The 14,282-nt window shown below is 42.8% G+C and overlaps 1 long non-coding RNA gene across 2 annotated transcripts; it reads right to left on the bottom strand.

Moving 5' to 3' along the window:
* Positions 1-298: 298 nt before the first annotated feature.
* Positions 299-9,528, bottom strand: LOC138443741 (uncharacterized). Of its 2 annotated transcripts, XR_011258289.1 has the most exons (5): positions 7,506-7,749; positions 7,226-7,367; positions 5,632-5,750; positions 3,859-4,054; positions 299-501 (listed from the first exon to the last, which is right to left on the bottom strand). It is a non-coding gene; the product is annotated as an uncharacterized lncRNA (long non-coding RNA). The 2 variants fall into 2 exon arrangements; XR_011258282.1 differs by lacking the exon at positions 299-501 and having other exon boundaries at positions 3,354-4,054; positions 7,506-9,528.
* Between the last annotated feature and the right edge of the window lie 4,754 nt (positions 9,529-14,282).

Below are 14,282 nucleotides of genomic sequence, written 5' to 3'. Positions count from 1 at the left end.
CTGGGATTTTCAGCCCATGTGACTCTCCAGGCAGCAGTATTCAGGGACTTGGATGGAAAGTTCAGGTTGTAGGAATGTAGTGGTTGCAGGTTGAAGCCTTTGTAAATTTTACAAGAGCTAATGCCTCTAAAACCAAGAAGGAATGAAATAAGGCTTTGCTACAAAAAACAGTTTCTGCCTGTGACCCAAGTCAACTGAGTGTATTCATCTGGATCCTTGGCTGAATAGAAAAGCCAGATTCCTTGTAAAGTTAAATTAGTTTGAGCAAAAGAAAAAAGAAGGGAAAAGTACAATAAAGAAAGATTGTTACTGTTGTTTATTCACTCGGTCATGTCTGACTCTTTTGCAACCCCATGGACTGTAGCCCGCCAGGCTCCTCTGTCCATGGAATTTCCCAGGGAAGAATACTGGAGTGGGTTGCCATTTCCTCCTCCAGGGGATCTTCCCAATCCAGAGATCGAACCCTGGTCTCCTGCATTGGCAGGAGGATTCTTTAGCCACCTGGAAAGCCCAAAGAAAGATTAGGACCTAGAATAAGTGTGATCTCCATACATCTTCTAGAATCCTCTTGTTGCACGCTCCTGACCTGTCAAAAGGGACAGCCATGCCTCTTGAACAGCTGCAGCTGGTGTGCAGCCCTCCAGCAAAGGAGAGTAGCTCCAGGTCATTGCATTGCATTGCCCCCAAAGAGGCCAGTATAGAGGCAGAAGCCATCAATTTACAGCCACCCCAAATCCGCGTTCTAAATGAAGCTATAAATCAGCTAGATCTCTGCTTTTATTACTAACTCATGGAATTGACCAGTGTGTTATCAGGGTTATCCAGAGAAGCAGAAGCAATTGGTATATATGTAGAGAGAGAAACAGATTTATCAGGAACTGGCTCATGTGATTATGGAGTCTGGCAAGTCCCGAGATCTATAAGGTAAGGGCTCAAGCTAAGACCCAGGAGAGCAGATGTTTCAGTTTGAGTCTGAAGGAGTGTCCCTGTTCAAAGGTGGTCAGGCCAGAGGGATTCTTTCTTACTCAGGGGGTGGTCAACTGATTGGCTGAGGCCCACCCATATTAGGGAGAGTAGTCTGCTTTACTGCCTCTTCTGATTTAAATGTTAATCTCTTTCCAAAATATCCTTACAGAAACATCCAGAATAATGTTTTACCAAATATCTGGGTACCCCATGACCCAGTCAAGTTGATACATAAAATTAACCATCACAACCAGAAACACATAGATGGGAACCAGTCTGAAAACTGTCCTTGGAACCCCTTCCCCGAGCACAGATGCACTCCCATTTATACCAGAGAGCAATGGTATTTAAAGCTGTGCTGTCCTATGAAAAGGCTCTCTCACAGAAACAGGAGACAAGAGGATCCTCTTAGAAAGTGAAACTGAGGCAGCCCCAGACCACCACTTCACTGCAAAATAGGGAGTCTTTGCCACTTTTGTCCAAAAAGATTGTAGTATGTGTGAGGGCTGGTAGCCACTGGATGTCCTTTGCAATTTGGAATTTTTCTGGGTGTGGCTTAACTTCTCATTTACCCACAGATCACTGAACAAAGAAGAATCACTTGACAAGATTTGCACACTGACATGAAATATTGAACTTGGATCTAGCTTTAGTAATGAAGTTTCACATGATGTCCCTGTAGAGAAGTATCGTGCCCTGAGTGTGTGGAAGCTGTGGGTTGCTGTCAGGCAGCCAAAGGCTGGACCAGGCAACGTTGCTGAGTCTTGGCTGGTTCTCCACATTTCTTCTGAGAGCCACTTCCCCATATCCTCAGCTGTAGGGCTGGTTGGGATTGATGCCCGCCTTCCCATTCCATCTCAGCCACAGTCATTGGTTCAGGAATGGGCATGGAAATCCATACCAGAGTGAGCCTCCAATTGTTGCTAGGATTGCTAGAACTCATCTCTCTTCCTCACTGGCCTAACTCAGGGATGTCACCATTTTTGCTGCCACAAGGGGACCCAGCATGGGAAGCTAGAAGCAGAGCTAAGAGATGGATCCTGGTTATAACATTTTGCTTTCATTTTGGAGTCATTCTGGAGGGCTTTCCCTTCATTTGCAACAACAACAAAATTTCCTAAGTGACATAGAGAATGTGAGGAAACTCAAACAAGCACCTCTTTTTAGTAGTCTTATCTTTTCCAAGGAGCTTTCTTTCCCCTGTGTGTCATGACCTTTAAGGTCTCTGCAAAACCACAGAACTGTAGGATCTTAGAACCAAAAGGACCATAGAAATCAGCTACTCCAGGACCTCCAAAGATGCGTCAGGGGTTTAAGCAAGGTGATTTTTATGTGATTCATGAAATTTTTTTAAAATATAATTATGAATCCTAGTAAAATATAACTAGCATTTTCATAGTAAACTTGTGATTTAACAGGTTTCATGTAATCCTTTTACTGAAGGGAAAATTGAAGCTTTGAGAGATTACTGGATGTTTTAGGGATTGCCCAGATGGTGAATGAAGGATGAGAGATATTAAATGGGGAATCTTATAACTGGAAGGAAGCCTAGAGGTCACGAAATTGCCCTTGCCCACTTCCAATTTCAGAATTTCCTCCGAAGCATCTCTCACAAGTGGTCATCCAGCCTCTTTTTGCATATCCCGAGGATGGAAAGCTTATCACCATTTAAGGCAGCACATTCTGTTTTGGAAGTTTGGGTAGAAAAATTATCCCATATACTGAACCAAAATCAGCCCCTTGAAATTTCTTTCCACTTGGTTCCAGTTTTTCCCTCTGAAGCTGTTCCCTGGCTTCAAATGTTTCAAGACACTTAATCCTGCCCTCTTCCACTTTTCCCTCAATACACACCTCAGATCTCTTTATGAAATGTGGTTTTCTCACTTTTTTTTTTTAATTTAACACCCAAATGCCTTTGTCACTATTAAAGCTGTGTGGCTAGAATATGACTTAATATATATACAGTGTAGACTAAACTAGAGCTGTCCTCCGCTTTGTCCTAGACTCTGTGTTTCTATTCGGGCAGCCTAAGATCACCTTATCCACGGCTAACCATGAAATAACAACATCCATCTTTGTTCCCCATCCTGCAGTCAGTTAGCTGAGTAACTGAACCTCAGTTCATGACTTGTCGTTTGTTCTCACACATTTTCATTCTATCATTTCAGCCTGTTGAGATTTTTTTCCTTTTGGTCTTGATTTCTATGAGCCAATAAATCTAGGAATAACAGAGTATGTGAGTGTCCCTTGAAACTTAAAAGCAATTGAGTACCCCAAAATATAGTAAATGTAGAAAATAATAAACATAGAAACTAGTATCCAAAAGACTGATATAGATTGAAAATATTAATGGATTTAGCATATATCAGTGAGAGATTAGGAGATACTTAGGGAGGTGCTCAACTTTTTTAATATGATATCCTAACTTTGCCTGTCTAATGTTTCTGCTGGTCAACACCAGAGGCAGACCATTGAGTTATATTAGGTAAAGGTTTAGCTCAGCATGGGATTTCTTACCAATTTTTCTCTGTTGCAGAAATAAACCTATTTTTGGCCCCTGGAGCCAGTCCAGGATACTGATTGAAGGAACCCATTAGTGAATTAAACAGAACTGAGTTCAAATGCTGACTCTTTGACTTTCTAGTCCTGTATCCTCTCACAAGCTGCACAGCCTCTCTGAGCCTCAGTTAACCCAGGAAGCAGCACGGTGCCTGTCTCGGGCCAAGAATTACATAGAGTAATACATATAAAGCATCTGGCACATGGTAAACACTTAATATAAGTGGCTATGATTGTTTCTAATTCTCTTAAAACACACACAAAATAATTAGAGGAGTTGAAAATAAAAGTTAGCCCATGGAGACTGGAGCTGTCCATCATGACTTTGTGTACCTGGGTGAGTCAGCTTCTGTCTTGAAGTACTGTCATCAGGACTCTGACAATTTGGTGGAGAAAACTCCTAACCACCCAAAGGCTTTGCATGTTGGGAGGAGCAGTATGAGAGGTTCAGAAGCAGCTTTGATGAAGGAGCCAGCAGACACCAGCTGGAAATGTTTCCTCCACGACCAGGCAAATGCAGCACCACCGTCTGGAAGGAAACACAGAGATACCCAGCCACTAGAAGGCCACTCATTCCAAGTGTCACCTGCAGAGTCTTAGGAGACTGAGGGCTTAGGAGTGAAGAGCAAGAAGAGGAGCGGAAGGTAGGCTGTTTCTCTCCCAGTATATTTTTTCCAACCCTGGATTTGCTATAGCCCACCTGAATGCAATTCTGAATGTAAGGCAGTTGTGGGTACACGTGTCTGGGCAGGCACAAGCTTCTAAGGATCATGCTTTCAAACACTGACTGGGCTTGCCAAAGCTGGGTGAGGGTAGCCTCATCTGATCTGAGGATTATTGTCAGGCAGGAGGGGTTTAAATTTTTAAATCCCAGATTTTTAACACATAGGAAAACACCTGGCTTCCTGTGAAATGAATGGCTTCAGTTGGCTTCCTTTTTTTTTTTAAAGAGTGATTAGATTTAGTGCTTTTTTTCTCTTCATCAACAAATGAGCAACGGATGTCCAGATAGATATCCATCTATGGTCCCCACTGTTAGGACTCAAAGGCTCCCAAGATTTGCATCTTCTCAGAACCCCATGATTTACAGCACCTCTCCTTGCTCCATTCCTTTAGCGTTCAGTGCTGCCCCATTGAGACAGAAGTACCCACAGACCTTTTACTGGACGTTCCTAGGCTATTTAATTAGTCATTCATCCTGCATATTCAAAGGACATGTGTATGTGTGTCTGTGTGTTTTGCCCTTGGCCACACTGAGTGTTGTGCTTTGTGTGGGGGTTTTCCGTTTTGTTGTGTTTTTTTCCCATTTACACAAGGTCACACTCAGAGTTCTTCCTCCCTGAGAGGAGGTGGCACATTCATCACTTAATCTGCCTCCCATTTCCTTCAGTTGGGATCATTCAGCCCTTCCTGAGGTGTTACCATTTTTCCATTTCTTCTTTGCTGCCTCCTTTCTTTTAATAACTCTGGGAGACAGGGAGGCACCTTGTAAAGTTAATTTCCTCAGAAGCTTTCAAAGTAAAGGCATCTCTCAGCCCAGACACCACCACCCCTCTCCACCCCTCAGCAGGGACACACACCCCTCTGCGGAGCCTTAGTCACCCTGGGCTGTACCCGCCGCCCAGGCCTCTCCATACCCAGCTCTGTCTCAGGGGCACAGTGAGTTGCTCTGTCTACTGACTCTTTGGCCTGGGTGTGGGGAGCCCAGTTGGGAAGAGCCTCCCCCTTTATTTTCCCTGCACCTTCCTCCCATTTTTCACTTCCCAGCTGTGCTCCCCCTTCCCCTTCACTGCTTTCAGCTTCTCTCTGGTACTTTCAGCACTTGGGGGCTGGCTCTCTGCCTGTCCCAGGGATGGCATTTCCTCTTCAAAGGCCTGTGGCTGCAGCCACCCAGCTCTAAGGAGCACACAAGGCTTTGGAATCACTGTGGCTTTTGCTGCCTGCCTACTTGGAAGGCAGGGGCAGTTTTATAAAACACCCCTTCGGTTTCATGGGGTGAAGCTTTTCTCAATCCTGTTTTATTTATGTGAACACGATCTGTGGCTTTTGAATGTTTGCTTTTGAATGTTTGTGTTAATGGACTAAGCTGAAAGCGTTTCCTCTTACCGGAGAGAGGGCCCCGCACAGCTGGGGGCCAGGCTGCTCAGCTCCGGCGAAATCTGTCCCAAGAGGAACAAGTCGTCAGCCAAGGCAGTCTGGAGACTCTGAGAGAAATTCATTGAGACCTGCATGGGCAGCAGCGGTCAGAGCTGGGATCATAGACTGGGCCACAGAGCTCAAGAAAAAATCCTTTGATTAATAGGCAAGACTGGACTGGAGGCAACTAGATTTTTGCAAATACATTTTTTTAATTGTGCATATATTTACCAAAACTGTGGTTTTCAACAGCTTTGGTGTCTGATCTCTGCAGCCATATCCCCAGCCTTCTGAGTTACTCCTGGCAGTATTAAGAAATCCAGCGCTTAGCTGATTCCTGAACCATCTGTCTGTAGGTGAGCTGTCATCTGAAAGTGTGGCAGAGTTCTCAGCCTATTGACATGCTTCCTGTGTGTTTCCCTTCCCTTCTTCTCTCTCCCTGATACCTAAGGGCACTGCAGATGGAAACAGAAACCAAGACCCAAAAGATCCACTGAGTGTACGATCGTTCCATAGTTAATGACTGGACATCCTCGTGCTGGTGTGAGGAAAGGAGGCAGGAGAGGGGCAAGTGGCACCAGAGAGGACACGGTGGAGGAAGGAGGATCCTCTGATTTGCCATGAAGACCGAGGAACAGAGTAGAAAGGGCTCGGGGCTGGGATATCATCAAGGGGTAGACCCACCATCCCATACACATAGCCTGTGTATCCCTGTGTCCAGTGGCCCCAGAAACCTGTAAGCCCTTGAGCCAAAGCTGGGAGACTTATCTCTACAGTCTGTGTGAGGATGTGGGCATGATGAGGAACATGTCTCCCTCCAAACAAGATGGTACTGAACAGAGTTAGTTGAGAATCCTTCTATGATCTGGGCCAAACGATGGGTCCACCAGCAGTGTTGCTTGAGTTAGTAACCTCCTTACATGCAGGGGCCAGCTGGTGCTGGAGACTGGAAAAACTGCAGCAGAAAAGAACTGATGTGGGGCTCCACGGGAAATAGACAGTTCTTGAGGCTAACTGTTCCAGAGTTCCTTTATGTAAGATAAGAGTTCAATGTTGGTGACCCATCTATTCAATCTACACCCTCTCCTTGGACATCATCCTCTAACTCCTTGGTTTAGTGACCACTGAATCTGTCTTCTGACCTTCAGACCTGACCTAACTGCTTTCTTGACAATCACACATGTACTCAGTGTAACACATGGCTAGTTCATTCTTTTCTCCACTTCCCCCTAACCAGCTCCCCTGGGTCATCTCTATTCATTCAGTTGCTCACACCAGAAATATCAGAATTATCTTTTTCGCCTTTCCTTTTCCCTAAGACTCCAACCAGCTACATGATCCTATTCATTCAGCTTTCTAAATATCTCTTTATTCTGTCCACATCTCATTCTCTCTTTGGCCACCAAACTAGTCCAAGTTAACATCTTTTCTCATCCAGCTACTACACTGGTCCTCAAACTGCTCTCTTGGCTTCTCTTCTTATCTCCTCATAGTCCATTCTCTACAGACTTAAAGTGCAAATTAAAATGATGTATCCAAAATACAATCTGATTGTATTTCTCACCTGTCCAAAACCTTTAAGTATTTTACATTGCTTTTCGGATAAAATCCCAAGTCCAAATTCCAGCCTTGCTTCCTCCTTCCAGCATCGTCTGTTACTAGGACAGAGACCTTGTCTTTCCATTTCATTGCTGTTCCTTCAGCACCTAGAACAATGTATAGCACAACATTGCTTTCTATAAGTAGTAGTTGGATGAATGAATGAATAAATAAATGCACAGAATGTCTATGTATTCAAGGATAACCAAGTAAAATGCAGAGTGAGAGAAAGCCAATATTATAACCTCTCCGGAAAATTTTTCTTATTCTAAGACTCCAGTGTATTTTTTGCTTTGGGCTGCACTATGTCGTCATTCAGTGTGCAGGTTTTCTCTGGTTGCGATGCTTGGGCTTCTCTGTTGTGGAGCGCAGGCTCTGGAGCACTTCAGTAGTTACTGCACCTGGGCTCTCTAGTTGTATTGAGCAGGCTTAGTAGCTCCGCGGCATGTGGAATCCTGGTTCCCCATCCAAGGATCGAACCCTCATTCCCTGCATTAGAAGGCAGATTCTTAACCACTGGACCACAAGAGAAGTCTTGACTTCGGTGTTTTGATCCCAGGGCTGGAATAGTAGAAAATACTTAAGAAAGCATAGCACAAAATGCAAGTTGAGTAAGATGGTCTCTGTTATTCTCCCATGGAGTCCCCATTCTGGATATAAGCAGCTTGCTATGCTATCTGAAAGATTATGAAGACTGCGGGCACTGAGAGGTTTACAAGGGGAAGAGAAGAAATGGCAGCTGGGAGGATTAGTGTAGAGGATGGTTTTGTTTGTTCTGTTTCAGGTTTGGCTGACTAGCATCCACTTCACTCCCTGACAATACCCCAGTTTTCTTTTGAAGAAGGATCTCTTCCTGTTGGATTCAGTCTATTGGGATTGTAATTAAGAGCCTGCCTTCCCTTGAGGCCCAAGTTAAACCAATAGATGCTTTCTCCCTAGAAGTAGATTCTTGAGCACAGAGATCAAGAAATTTAAAACATTTGCTGTGTGGAGGAGACCTTCCAGCCATACCATGCCTGCTAAGAGACCACCAAGGTCTGACTGGGGGCCAGTCATCCCATTAATTAGCCCAATTGTGGGCTCTCAACCATTACAGAATAAACTTATTATCCATAATTTGGTCAGAGTTGTTTCTGTTGTTTGTAACTGCTAGTGTGATAATGTTGGCACAAGGGAAAATTATCAAAATATAGTTCTGACATCTTTTAATTTTCTGGGCCAAAGCCATTATGTAAAGCCAAGAATAAACATCATATGCAATTTGACCTTGAGAGTACAATTATGACTGACTTTCCTAACACGGAAATGTGTAACATTCAAATGTGGATCTTCTTAAGCTGTGCTTAGTAGCTCAGTCATGTCTGACTCTTTGTGACCCTATGGACTGTACCCTGCCAGTCTCCTCTGTCCATGGAGATTCTCCAAGCAAGAATACTGGAGTGGGTTGCCATTCCCTTCTCCAGGGCATCTTCCAACCCAGGGATCGAACTCAGGTCTCCTGCATTGCAGGCTGATTCTTTACCATCTGAGCCACCAAGGAAGCCCTCTTAGAGATCAGTAGCTGAACATATCACACTTTGGATTGGTCATCTGTATCTAAAAGAAATACATTAAAACCACTCCTTCAACTTCGTCTTTCATTGCACCCATAGTAAAAGACTAAAAGTGATCAAGCTTACTATTGGTCTGGTAAATACAAATTAAAATAAGTACCATGCTCTTGCCAATCAGTTCTGCCAAAATTTAAAAAAAAAACAGAAAATGGAAAAAAAGCAGGCAATATCCATTGTTGATGAGAATGTGAACAAAGGGCATTCTTTCATAGTTAGTAGAAGTACAAATTGGTCAGTCTTTCTGGAAGGCAGTTTGGCAGTGGCTATCAAAATTCAATACATGCATACCCTTTGACCCAGCAGTTCTACTCTTAGAAATAAAAAGAGTAATACAAGTATAAGACTGCTCAATGCAGCATTAATCTGTCCTATCATAATATTAGAAACAACCTATGTTCCTTAATAGGTTGAGTACATTTTGGTATAGTTTCATGATTCATTCAGTAGCCATTATAAAGAATGTGGTTGCTATGTATGTAACAGTAGTTCACAATATTTTACTGACTGTAAAAAGCAAGTTATAGAATGTGAAGAGAAAAATTCTTTAAAGAAAAAAGCACTATACACAGACTTTATGAGCACATGTATGTGTATGTAAAGATGTCTGAATGTGTACAGAAAAGATCCAGATGGGTTCACACTGCAGTTAGATGCTTTTGAACTGTGGTGTTGGAGAAGACTCCTGAGAGTCCCTTAGAGTGCAAGGACATCCAACCAGTCCATTCTAAAGGAGATCAGTCCTGGGTGTTCTTTGGAAGGAATGATGCTAAGGCTGAAACTCCAGTACTTTGGCCACTTCATGCAAAGAGTTGACTCATTGGAAGAGACTCTGTTGCTGGGAGGGGTTGGGAGCAGGAGGAGAAGGGGATGACAGAGGATGAGATGGCTGGATGGCATCACTGACTTGATGGACATGAGTTTGAGTGAACTCCAGGAGTTGGTGATGGACAGGGAGGCCTGGCATGCTGCAATTCATGGGGTCACAAAGAGTCGGACACAACTGAGTGACTGAACTGAACTGACTAACATTTGACAAATGGGTGGGAGCATTGGAAGGGGAGAAGAGAGGAAAAGAAAGGAAGTTTGATTTTATATTTTATATATTTTGGTATATCTGAATTTTTATTGCCCTTCTCTTACTCTTGGGACTTAAAAAATTATTTTTTAATTTTCTAAAAACAGAAAAAAGAAATAAAACTGCTAGCATGTAAATAAAATAATCAGATAACAAGCAAAGTAACCTTTCCAGAGGTCAAGGGTGGGTTCTGACCCATTGGTCTGGACAACAGTCTGGTCTGTCCCAGTAGGTGGAAGCTGAGGGACTAAGTGTACCTAGGATACAACCAAGTTTCTGTAAGAGAACCACCTAGGCAGGCCAAAGGAGCTCCTCTTGGAAGCCTTTCCCAGGCTGGGTGGAAATCAACCCTAAAAGAGTTGGAATTGCACAGCTGATTGTTTTCATTGGCTCTGCCCATCTTACCTTGAATACCTCCTCTTTTGTTCATGAACGTTTAATGTGCCATCATGTTATAGCTGCAACAAGATTCCTGTCTATCTAATGAACTTAATGATACTGACGTAGGTGTCTAACAGACAGCAATTAGAACCTGTTCTGTTCATTGAGATATCGTAAACACCAGGTACCTGTTTCTCATGCTGCCTTGTTTGGGCAGAAAGTTATTTTTTTCTTGTATTCTACTTCATTCTAAAACACATGGTATGTGAAACACACTGTTTTAAAAAAAAAATCATAAAATGGGGAATGAAAGAAAAATAAGGGTTAAAAACAAAGTTAATCCAATAATGAGGTGGACTTAAAGCTACATTTACCTAAAGTTTTCTGCACTTATAAGTTAAGAGTGGGCCTTGGTTTGACTCTGAGTTTCCTAGTTGGCAGAGCGACATGGTAAGGTATAGGATCAAAGCAACAGTCTTGGTTTTCCTAAGAAATGAAAGGAGAAAGATTTTTCAGCAACCTTGAATGTATGCATAGCTGAGAAGAAAAGAATCCTACCACAGTCTCATGGATTTTAGAGCTGAATCCTAACTGATGGCAGTCAACTTACAGTCGTTTTCCGAAGCGACAGTAGTTTCTTTCTTTTATATGAAATAACATACCTTGAGTCACTTGGTCCCCTTGCGTTGTGGTCCCTCCTCTCCAGAGAGGAATCCTTGTCCTTTCTCTCAAAGCCATAAGCTTGGGGAAGAAAGCTATTTTGTTCAAGTTATTCTTGATTACTTCAAAACTTCCTAAAGCTCCTGTCATGTGGTTCCAAGTTTAACCATAGTCACTTCGGACATGAGTTTGTTTCCACAGTGATGTATGTCAGCAACCACAGAGTAAGCTTGTATTTTTATATCAATATGATACCCTTTGTTTATTTGTTCCTCAGAGGTTTCACTTTCGCTTATGTAATGGGCTAAGACATTCTTTGGTCATTAACTCATGCTGGGATCTCCTTTTCCTTTGTATCTCTGATGCGTCATATTCTTGACACTTGACTCCCTTGGATCTCTGAGATACAATGCTCTGAGTTAGTGGGTGGGAGTGGGTGGGAGCCAGATGACATGATGACTTCTCCACCCCTCCCCACACAAGAACTGCCTGAGTTTGTCACTGAGTCGTTTCTGAACTCAGACTTTTGACATCCCTCAAAAATAACATCGCCTTAAAACTACGGCAGCTATTAAAATCATCAGGGTTACATGGGCCTGGAAGACTGTAAGCTCCCATGCTGAGTTAAGCAATGGGCCCAAAAGAGTCTCCTAAACTCCAGAGTTCCATTGACCCTGCTCCCACAGAGTCTGTCGCTAAAAGTGGTCAGTCCCCCATGCGTACCCCCATCCATACCTACCCTATAGGAGGATCTCGAAGGAAACATACGCTGCAAAATAGGAACACTCCTTGGCTTGGGGCTCATTTTCCTGAGCTCCTCCATATTCTCATTTACAGCTGTCTGCTCAGACATCTGACAGGAATCTCAAGCTTAACATGCACAAAAAAGAACTCCTGTTTCATGTTCCCACCCACGTACTACTCTTCTACTCTTCTCTGTCTGGAAAATGGCATGGCTATTCACCCAGCCGCTCAATCCAAAAACGTAAGAATCACACTTAATCCCACCTCCCCTTTCCTTCACCTTTTAAAAAAAAGTGAAAGAAAGTGAAGTCGCTCAGTCCTGTCCGACTCTTTGCAACCCCACGGACTGTAGCCTACCAGGTTCCTCCATCCATGGGATTTTCCAGTCAAGAATACTGAAGTGGGCTGCCATTTCCTTCTCCAGGAGATCTTCCCGACCCAGGGATTGAACCCGGGTCTCCTGCATTGTAGGCAGACGCTTTACTGTCTGAGCCACCAGCCAAATACCGTTTCTACTTCCAAAATATATCTGAGTCCCTCCACTTTTCTCCATACTCATGGCCATCATCCTAGTCCAAGCTGCTGTCATCTCTTGCCTGAATGACTGAAATCACTAACTGGGATCCCTAATCTATTCTTGCTACCCCTACAATCTATTACCACCCAGTATGCAGGGTGGCAGAATACATGTTCCTGTGCTTGAATCCCTCCAGTGACTTTGTGCTGCTCTCAAGGGGGAAAAATGCTGTTGCTCCTGCCCATCAGATCACCTCATACCACTTTTTGTGTCAGCTCTAGACACGTCGACTTCTTTCTCTTCCTCAAAAATGCCAAGTTATTTCTCACTCAGGGCCTTTGCACTCACTGTATCATTCACTTGTCTGTAATGTCTTCACTTGACTTCTTATCACTGAGCTCTCACTTTGTCAATGAAGTTATTCCCAGTCTCTCTATTAAATGACCCTTTCACTTTCTTCATAACATTTCTTACAGTATCAAAGTATCTTGGATATTAATTTCTTAACGTGTTTGTTTTCTTCATCCAGAGCATAAGTTCTGTGAAGACAAGGATTTTGTCTGTTTTGTTCACAACTGTATCTTTAGTGAATATTTTTAAAATAAATAGGTGTATGAAGTAAAGGACAAGCAAGTTCCACAGCACATGTGTCAATTCAGCTCAACACTTACTGGACATCTACTATGTGTCAGGCCCTTGCCAAAGTGCTTTAGATTCAAAAATTAAGCAAGTCCTATTTCCTGCCCTTAACTCTGAAAGTCCTTCATTGGAAGAACTGACGTTGAAGCTGAAACTCCAATACTTTGGCCACCTGATGCAAAGAACTAACTCATTTGAAAAGACCCTGATGCTGGGAAAGATTGAAGGAGGGAGGAGAAGGGGACAACAGAGGATAAGATGGTTGGATGGCATCACTGACTCAATGGACATGAGTTTAAGTAAACTCCAGGAGTTGGTGATGGACAGGGAGGCCTGGCATGCTGCAGTCCATGGGGTCACAAAGAGTTGGACATGACCGAGCGACTGAACTGAACTCTAGAAACTTTAGCCATTTTATCTAAATGCTGCCTTTCTCATATTCTATTTTTTTTCTCCCTGACTCCTTTAACATCTTATGTTTCACATTTCTTTGTCTCTCTAGCTCTCCCTTTTTTTTCCTGTATCCTGAGCAATTTCTTCAGATCTGTCTTCCAGTTCCCTAACTCTCCTTTTATCTGTATCTATGCTACTTTTATGTATTCGCCATATTTCTAACTTTAATAATTATGTATTATTTCCAGAAGTAGTATTTGGTTCTTTCTCAATTCTTCCTGATCTTTTAGATTTTATTTATTCATTTTTATGTCTTTGTTTCCCCCTTTATTTCTTTAAACATTTTAAGCAATTTATATTTCATATATGATAACTGTTATAATGTCTAGTTCTATGGTTTCTACTAGTTTTCACTCATGGTAGCTTGTTTCCTAGTGTGATTTGTAATTTTAGATTGTGATCTCATGTTCAGTGGGGCTTTATCTGTTAGACTCCAGTGAGACCTTAGTGACTATCCCTCCAGTGAAGATGCCAGGTGCTCTGGGATGTTACCAATCTGAGACCAACCGAAACTAATTTTCAGCCATAGTTCCCAGACCATGCAGGTAATACAAATTTAAATGCAAAATCTGTGATGGGGAAGTCTGTGATTTTAACATCTTATGACAGGCCAAGACAGACATTTCTTTTATTTTTCTTCATACAGATAGGGTTTTGTTTTTTCTTCCGTTAGTCTACCCTCGTGAGTCTCACTTTTATGCAGACATCTCACTCCAGCTTACCATCTTTTGAGAACACTATGCCTTGTCTTCTGTCCTCCATAAAGTCCCTGAAACCAAACCCCAAAGTCACAAGATAGTCAGATTTCTCAAAGCAGCAGAGTTTCAGTAGCAGTTTACCTCTCTGAATTCCAGTCCCTCTTTGTATGAGTGTGTGTGTCTATGAGGATTTTCCTAATTTACACAAGAGTTTGGCCATGCATTCAAAGTATATTTGTTGT

This window comes from Ovis canadensis, chromosome 1 (assembly GCF_042477335.2).
Source record: "Ovis canadensis isolate MfBH-ARS-UI-01 breed Bighorn chromosome 1, ARS-UI_OviCan_v2, whole genome shotgun sequence".
NCBI classification, from domain to species: Eukaryota; Metazoa; Chordata; class Mammalia; order Artiodactyla; family Bovidae; genus Ovis; species Ovis canadensis.
This window is presented reverse-complemented; position numbering and strand designations above follow the sequence as displayed.